Genomic DNA, 8,296 nt, shown 5'->3' on the forward strand with positions numbered 1-8,296 from the left:
CGCGGCCGCCCCAGCGCCACGGCCGGCCGCCGCTCCCCGCCGCAGGGCAGCGCCGGGGCGGCAGGGAGCCGCGCACCTCCGCTAAAGCGGCGCGACCTGCCGCGGGCTGCTCGGGGCCGCCGGCTGACCCGCAGGAGCGTAACCTGCCAGGGCCCGTGCCGGGCGCAGCACCTGCAGCCGCCGCCGCGTAGGCGGGAGCCCTGCTTGGCACTTCCAAACCCGGGCCGTCGCCGTGCCAAGGCTGAAATACTCGCGGGTCATTTCACAAAGGAGTTGCCTGGTGCCATTGAAAGGTGGCTTAATGATGGCAGTTCGACTTACCACCGTCAAGTACAGCGGATGGTGTCTAGAACAGGACGTGGCCTTGGTCCCGACAGAACTGAGCTTGTGCAATGCACACGAGCTGTAAATCAGAGCTCTGCACTTCCCAGGCTCCCTGCGAGGTGCTGGGGTGCAGTCTCATTAGGAAAGCCCATTATTTTGCTAACACTGAATATTTTAAATGCATTATTTTAAAGAACATTAACAGAATTAAGCATCTTAAACTTTAAATTTTATTGTTATAGGAAGAATAGGCATTCAAATTTCAATTCTGAAACATTTAGGTTCCTTTTACTGTAGTTGAGCCCTTAGCAGGGTCTTTTACAGCAGTTCAGTCTATAATTACAATTGTTTATATTTGGCTCCCCTTTGACACAAGCAACAGATGTTCATAGTCTTGTTCATAGTCTGAGGAGAAATGCATGCATCTGTGTTTACATTTAATAACAGTCCTGTGACAGAGATCATCACAGCAGCATGCAAGCAGTGTTATTCCTTATAATGTATAGTCTAACACCAGCATTTGCTTCCCAGGGAGCAGCTTTGTCTCAAAAATTCGTTGCAGGAGACTAAAACAGAAGGCAAAGTCTTGGCTATGGCTATCAGCATACTGGTTTCCTCTTCACAGAACATTGCCTAAGAAAATCCTAACACACAGCATGTCTTCCCACAACTGGCTGTTCACCTGTTAAGAAATAGAACTTGTAAGATTACATGCAGTGTGATGCTGAGCCCCTGGAATCTTGCTGAAGTTTGTAAATATAACAGTTATCCTTCAGTCAGAATAAATGTGGAAAATGGGATGTTTTTATGGAATATTTACCTGAAGAAGTACTGCAAGCCTAAGTGATGTTCATGGCTAAGTATGCCAAAAGGCCAAGGACTGTGTTGCAGCATGATCCCAGGAAAAGAGAAGTAAAGGGTAAAAAACATCAAACTGGAGGCACAGAAGGAAGTTACTCCCACTTTTTGTGTCCTACAATGTCCCAGGCATAAAAAGTATTCATATAGGAAGTTCTCTAATTAAAAGAATTGCAATGGTAATCCTGACTCCACCATCAGTTTCTCTTCCTAACAAAAACACCCCTCAAAACTCTGAAATGTCAACTCATCACTTGCTCTGAAAGAAATAAACTGAAGTTGTTATGAAGACATCTTTTAGAAGAGATCTAGGGAGTGTGACCTTGACTTAGGAATTCCCCCCCTCAATAACATTTATTTAATCTGCTCTAAATTCTGTAACAGCCTGTAACAGGCTAAAATCTGTCATACTAGGCTACTCTTTGGGTACTGTATTCATCAGCTCTCTGTTAAATGAAAAGGAATGAGAAAGACTTTGAGCACCTAATAGAAGTGAACAGAAGTGTCATTTGTTGTATCTGATTGGTATCAAGTTTATCAAGGTGGTCTTTCCTTTCAAAACTAAAGAGCTTTAAGAGCTTTCCAGAGTTTTCTTAAAAACAGATGTTTCAGGCTGATGAAAGATACTGCTGGGAAGGGGTCAAGTCTTGTATATCAAGATCAGAGAGAACTAGGAAGAGTGGGACTGGGTGTCAGAGGGATGCTCTGCTAATAAGAGAATTAGGAAAACAATGTGGTGGTTAGGTGCTTATTATAGGCAATTTTTATTTACAGAAGACTCTCAAAAGTTTTGCTGAAATTTTGTTTAGACATTTGATAAATACAATTGGTGCAACTATTATAAGACCTTAAAGAAAGTCAGAACTAAGCTAATCTTGGCCTAGGGAAGCAGGTCAGCAACCTTCATAGGTTGTTTAAAGCCCATAGATGAAAATATATTAAAGACAAAGTTCATTGTAATAAAATAGATGCATACTTTCTCCAAGCACTCTCTAAAGCAAGTAGAYCCCTTGTACAACTGAGTTTCTCATTAAATAGCTAGAGCTGATAAGCTGTGTCAGGGCTCTGGGTGCAGCACAGACCCTAACGCCCTGACCAGCCCCCCTTTGGGAGGAGAGGGGGCTGTCACCCACACTACTGCCAGGGTCCCTGGGGATCCATTTAAGCTCAGCTGGGGGCACAGTTATTTGGCTGTGGTCACTGACCTAGAGATAGACTTCCCAGCTCAATCCTGGACTTGCCTGGTGATCGCCGAGCTGGTCAGTGTCTCCAGACCTGATCCTTGCTTGACTTCCCAGCTTGACCCTAGACCTGCCTCATCACCACAGATGTGCCTGGCAGCCTGGACTGTCCCCAGCTGCTGCCTGGGCCTGCTCTGCTCACCTCGCTCAGGTACTGCAGCAGCAGCCCTGGCTGCTGGGGCCCCTCCCCTGCTGCTGGGTTACAGAGCCCAGCTCCTGCCTCCTTTCTCTTTGGGAGCAGCTCTTGCCACGCCCTGGTATCCTGAGATAACTACTAAAATGAAGAGGTGCTTGCCCTGTGACTTCAAGATGTTTTTACTCAAATCCAGCCTTTTCCATCTGGAAAACAAACAAACAAACAAAAAACTTTGCTCAGGGACTAAAATTATATTCTGAAATTGGAGATTTTAAGAAAAGTCTCTTACATGGAGTATAACCTTGATCAAAAAGAGTCAAAGTCAAAGGTGTCAGAAGTATGGATTTCTAAACATACTTAGAATCTTTAATTAAAAGATGCTCAAAATAGCAGAGGAGAGCTCTTCTCAACAAAAGGATAAATGCTGTCAGTAATGTAATAACCCTGCATTGTCAATAACATAAAGCTTTTCCTGCAAATTTAAAACTCAGGAAGCTTCATTTTGGGAGACCTTCATAAATCKTTAAAGAAACTTTATTACTCAAGCAGGTACAAAACTTCAAAGTTTGAAGAAAAAAAAATTAGTGTTTTCAAAATACCATGGTTACATCAGGATAAAACAAACAATTCAAAGGCTGTCTACCCTCCTACTGAAGAGTACTAGATTTCAGTCTTGAGGTGGTGGGAGTTTAGAGGAAATTTCCTCTATTGGACAAATGGTTCCATATTTGTCTCTGACTAGGCTTTAAAAATCTTCCTCCAAGGCACCAGCTTATATGAGTGTTGGAGAAAGGGCACTAAAATGTCCTGTGTTCCTTTACTCTGCTATCCTATTTCCTTCCTGCTGCATCATTTCTTTCCTGGACACTGCTGTTTAAACTTGTAGCCCTTCTCCCGGAAAGAGCAGTGTCAGGAAAAACTCTGGAACATTTTCTTGCTTTGGCTCTAGATGGATCACTGGTCTGCTCCAATGTTAGGTCTGCATTACAGCCTGTATGCAGGTCAGTGCTTCCAGCAGGAATCAATTGTAAGCATGCTATCTTGCTCAAGAAACAAATTAATTTGGACATGTGAAACTGTAAAAAATCAAACTAAAAGTCAGTCTCAGTGGGAGTAAATAGAATATGGGTTGTAAACACCATAATCATGACACTCCTAATTCTGAAGAAATTAGAATTAAGAAATACACAGTAAAGTTTCAGGTTTCCAAGTAGGTAAATACATTTTTAGTATTAACTGACATGAGCAGTCCCACTGATCACCCTCTGAAGGATTCGGACTGTAATATTGCATGGCTCTTTAAAGCTATGTTGTAAATAAAGCTCAGCTTATAGCCTCAGTCCTACAAGGTGTTCTGCGCTCTCCAAAATGGCCACAGGAATGTCACAGGACACAATGTGTCACGGGAAAATCAGTGTCTTCCAAGTCAGAACACAGCTGAAGCTTACTCAGCTTAATCTATGTTGACAATATTAAGCCATGATTTTTTTTTTAATTTGTTAGACGATATTTATCTGTACTAAATCACCAATCTTTCTGAATTAAAAAATAATACATTTCTTCAGTCTAGGACAGTCCAATGTCACAAGTTAGAAAAGAGAGGTACCAGTTAAGAAAATCATGTGAAAATTAGTAAAAGAATCTGAATTTACCATAGCATATTTTGAGATTCCAGAACATACATTTGTTCTGAACACATTTTTATGCTGATAGTTTAAAACTGAATTAAATCTTTATAATAGTGAACCAAGTATTCATTTAATCAGAAACAACACAAAAAATCTTTGATTTTCTTCTAAATGCCTATTGCATTTGTTTTGTAATTATATCATCCTGTAAGTGTCCTGAAGATTGCTACTCCAGGTGACATCCAATTGATCGGTGTAGTTCACAGACAATTTTCTTTTTTTTTAACCCTATACCAGAACTGGATTTGATCTCATCATTTTAAATTACTTACTTTCACTGCAGTCACTGGAGTTAGGCCAGGAATGACTTTTGGTGCATGCAGTAGGCAATTTTCATAATTTTAATAGTACTATGAAGTGTCTTCTCCTTCAGGGAAAGAGCTATAATGCCTACAGCAGACACTGAATCATGCAATTCAGCTGATTTATCTTCTATTTTTCAGGCTATTAATAAAATATATTAAGTTTCTAGTCTCTTGGAGGAAGTGCTATAAATATTGTAAAGCCTAAGTGGATAGTATTGATATAATTTAAACGTGTATTGATACATACACTAATAAAAGCTCTTGTTTTAGTAATATAAATGTGTATATTTCCAGATGTTTCATATTACTGATATTAACAGTGAATAAAATTGTATAATATTCAAGATAAATAATATAAATTTGATAAAGAATATAAAACAGTTTATTTTAAATACACATACATATGTTTTAAACATCCTAAGGTAAGGATATATCTTGTCATATAGGTATCCTTTGTGGCTATGTGATTCCTTCAAGCAAGGTAAAAATTGCAGTGCAAGATGATGGACTACTTAAACTATTTTTTTTTTAATAAACAAGAGCCCTATGGATGATACATGCCCCAAACCTGTCATGTAGGACCATTTGTGGAAGAAAAAAGCTTTGGTAGTGTAGTGCTAGCTTCATAATGATAGGGAAGGCTTCTTTTTTTGATTATTGGAGATGTAAATATGTCAGAACTCTGGTATTGCTTTTGTGGTCACTACCTCAGATGTCACTGTGGTAGGTCTATTAGGCCTGATTAGCATCTACATCTTTAAATAAGGACAATAGTTTCCTCACAGCTATATATCTAATAGTTTATTCATCAGCATATGTATAATGGCTGAGACTTTCCTGCTGTTCCTATTGCATCACTATAAGCCGGTCAAAACACCTTGTCAAACTTTCTGCACAGCCCTATCTTACTCCATTTTCAGTGATACCAGTGCAAATCTGCAATCATTCTGTCAAAAATGAGTGTTTCACTGCTGCTTCTCATCTTACATAAACAATTGGACCAAGGAAATAAAACTTGTACTTTGAACCCTGTGCTACACACATAAGTTAAAACAGAATCTATCTGTATATATAAAATTTCTGACCATCAGGCTCTATCACCTGTCTACTCTCTGTGGCCTACTTTTACCACACAACCCCCAACAGTCTGACACATGGTATAGATACTATCCGTGATGCAAATTGATTTATGCAAGTCAAACCAGCCAAAACTAGCTTTTCTTCCTTTCTGCTTCAGGAATAGAATGAGTTGTTCTTACCTGCTTTTACCTTTAATTTTGAACTATTAATACTATCTTTTCATAGGTGTAAATGACAACTACAGGCAGAAAGTATTAGAGTTCTACTGACATTCTTTTCTTGTGTTGGTATTTTATTTATGCCACTTCCTATTTTTATCATCCCTCATCAGACACTGCTGTATTTTTATCATTTGAAAAGTCTCCTTGATTTAATTAAAACCTATTATTACATCTTTCAAGCCGCACTTCAGGTAATTTACAGCAGATACTCAATCAGCCTACACCTATGTGTCACATGTGTTGTCATTAAAGTAATATTTCCATTTAACTGATGAAGCACACACACACACCCCTATATATATACACGTGTGTGTGTGTGTGTGTGTGTGTGTATAACGACTCCAAATGTATTTGCTAAAATTTAATGTTGTTATGCTTCTAGGAAAATGTTAGTGTCTAATGCTCATGGATTCCTGTGAGTGCTTGCATATTATTTTATGCTGTTTACGAACATATGAATGACATTGGCACACAAGGTAAAACCACCTGCAATCAACTTAAATGTATGCTTCAGGTACTCCAGTGTTCCCTTTTGAGTGGTTTAGGTCATATACAATGTTAATACATAAGTATGGTAGTTAGTATGATATTCATACAATATAAAAGAAAAAATAACTGTACTTCAATTTCACCAGGACTTCAGATGATGACAATACTCACATAGTGGTATGCAATTGGAACTTAGGGTAGCACTGTTTCATTCCTACTTATTTTATGTTTCTACTTATTACATTCAACAGCTAGTATAGATAATTATCACTAAACAGAACATGTAATTTATAAAAGGGGGATCTTCCTCTTAATGTTCTTTATTTTTATAAAGATGTAAGGATTATGGCATGAGACTGGAAAAATGGAACCAAGAACTATACTACTTAGTAGTATTACATTGCTGGGATACAGTGATCTCAGCAACATTCACTTTCATTATTCCAGAATGGAGTAAAATACATTCAGATTTTGCCTACTGCAAGACCCAAGTTAACTGTACTACCAAAAGTACCTAAGTAACAGGGTTTTATATTGGTCCTGTTTAACATCTTTATGAATGACCGGGATGGCAAAAGTGACAGTGTACTCATCAGCTTGGCAGTTGACCCCAGCCCGAGGAGGACTCCTTGATATGCTTGTGTCCAGACCACCATTGAGAGACAGGCAGGAGGAATGGCAGGACAAGCACCAAGTCCTGYGCGTGGGAAGGAGCGATGCTTGCAATGATGCAGGCTGGGGACTGGCTGGCTGGGGATGAGCCCTGCTGCAAGACCTGGGGGTCCTGGTGGACAGTGAGCTGACAGAGGCTGTCAKCAGGCAGCCAACAGCATTCCAGGCTGTACTAACAGGAGCACAGCCATAGACGGAGGGATATGATTATGCCCTTCTACTCAGCACAAGTTAGACTGCATCTAGATGCTGCACGCAGTTTTGGGCTCCTCAGTACCTGACAGACATGGATAACCTGTGGAGGAGAGATCAGCCCTCAGCGGGGGCTCAGAGAGCTGGAGAGACTGAGGAAACTGAGCTTGTTCAGCCTGGAGATGAGAAGGCTTTGTGGGGATCTAATAGCAGTTCCCCCCAGTATCTGTGGTAATCAAGGAGATTCAGCCAAGCTCCTCATAGTGGGGTGCAGCAGCAAAATGATGGATAATGGGCATAAGTTGGAACAAGAACGGTATAAACCAGATCTAAAGGAAAAACTTCCTCACTGTGAGGACAGTGAGGCAGTGGAGCAGGTTGCCCAGGGAGGTTGTGCTGCCTCCTTCCTTAGGAGTTTTCAAGACTGAATAAAGCCCTGAGCAACCCAGTCTATGCTGTTGAATGTGTGTTTGGAAAGCAAGGCTAGATTCAGCCACAATTCTCACTGCAGCTCCCTGAATGGATAGTAACCTTTCCCTAACGAACAGCCTACTGACGTTTTCTGTCCATTTGTTCTTAAATCAGCTGCGTCCTTCAAGCAGTTCCTTTTGCATTCTGACATCTACTCCACTAATTTATTTATGAATCAATCATTTCCTCTTTTAGTCTGTGTTCTAGCAGGCTAAACAAGCCAAGCCCTTTCTGAAAGGCTGACCTTGTTCTCCGGGCGGTTCTTCAGAAAACCTCAGTTCTGGACTTATCGTTTAATCCCAGTCACGCAGGTGAGCACCCAAAAGCGGGCCCCCGTGYCGGGCAGTGGCAGTGGTATTTCTCTGGCTGTGCTGGAGGCGTTCAGCATGATCCCGTCAGCCCGTTTCACCCCGGGCCGCTGACAGCCGGCCGCGCCCGCCTCAGCGGCCCCTCCCCCCGCCGCCTCCGCTGCGGCCGCGCTGCGGGCCGTTACCGCCCGCGATTTCAAATCCCAACCGTCGCCGCGGCGGGCGGCGCCTCGCGCCCCTCTCTCCCCCTCGCACTGAGGCGGGCAGCCACGTTCTGTCTCCTTCCCTCTATCCTTCCCTTCCCTTCCCTT

Source organism: Rhea americana, unplaced genomic scaffold (assembly GCF_003343005.1).
Source record: "Rhea americana isolate MKP2758 unplaced genomic scaffold, rheAme1 scaffold_144, whole genome shotgun sequence".
Classification (NCBI taxonomy): domain Eukaryota; kingdom Metazoa; phylum Chordata; class Aves; order Rheiformes; family Rheidae; genus Rhea; species Rhea americana.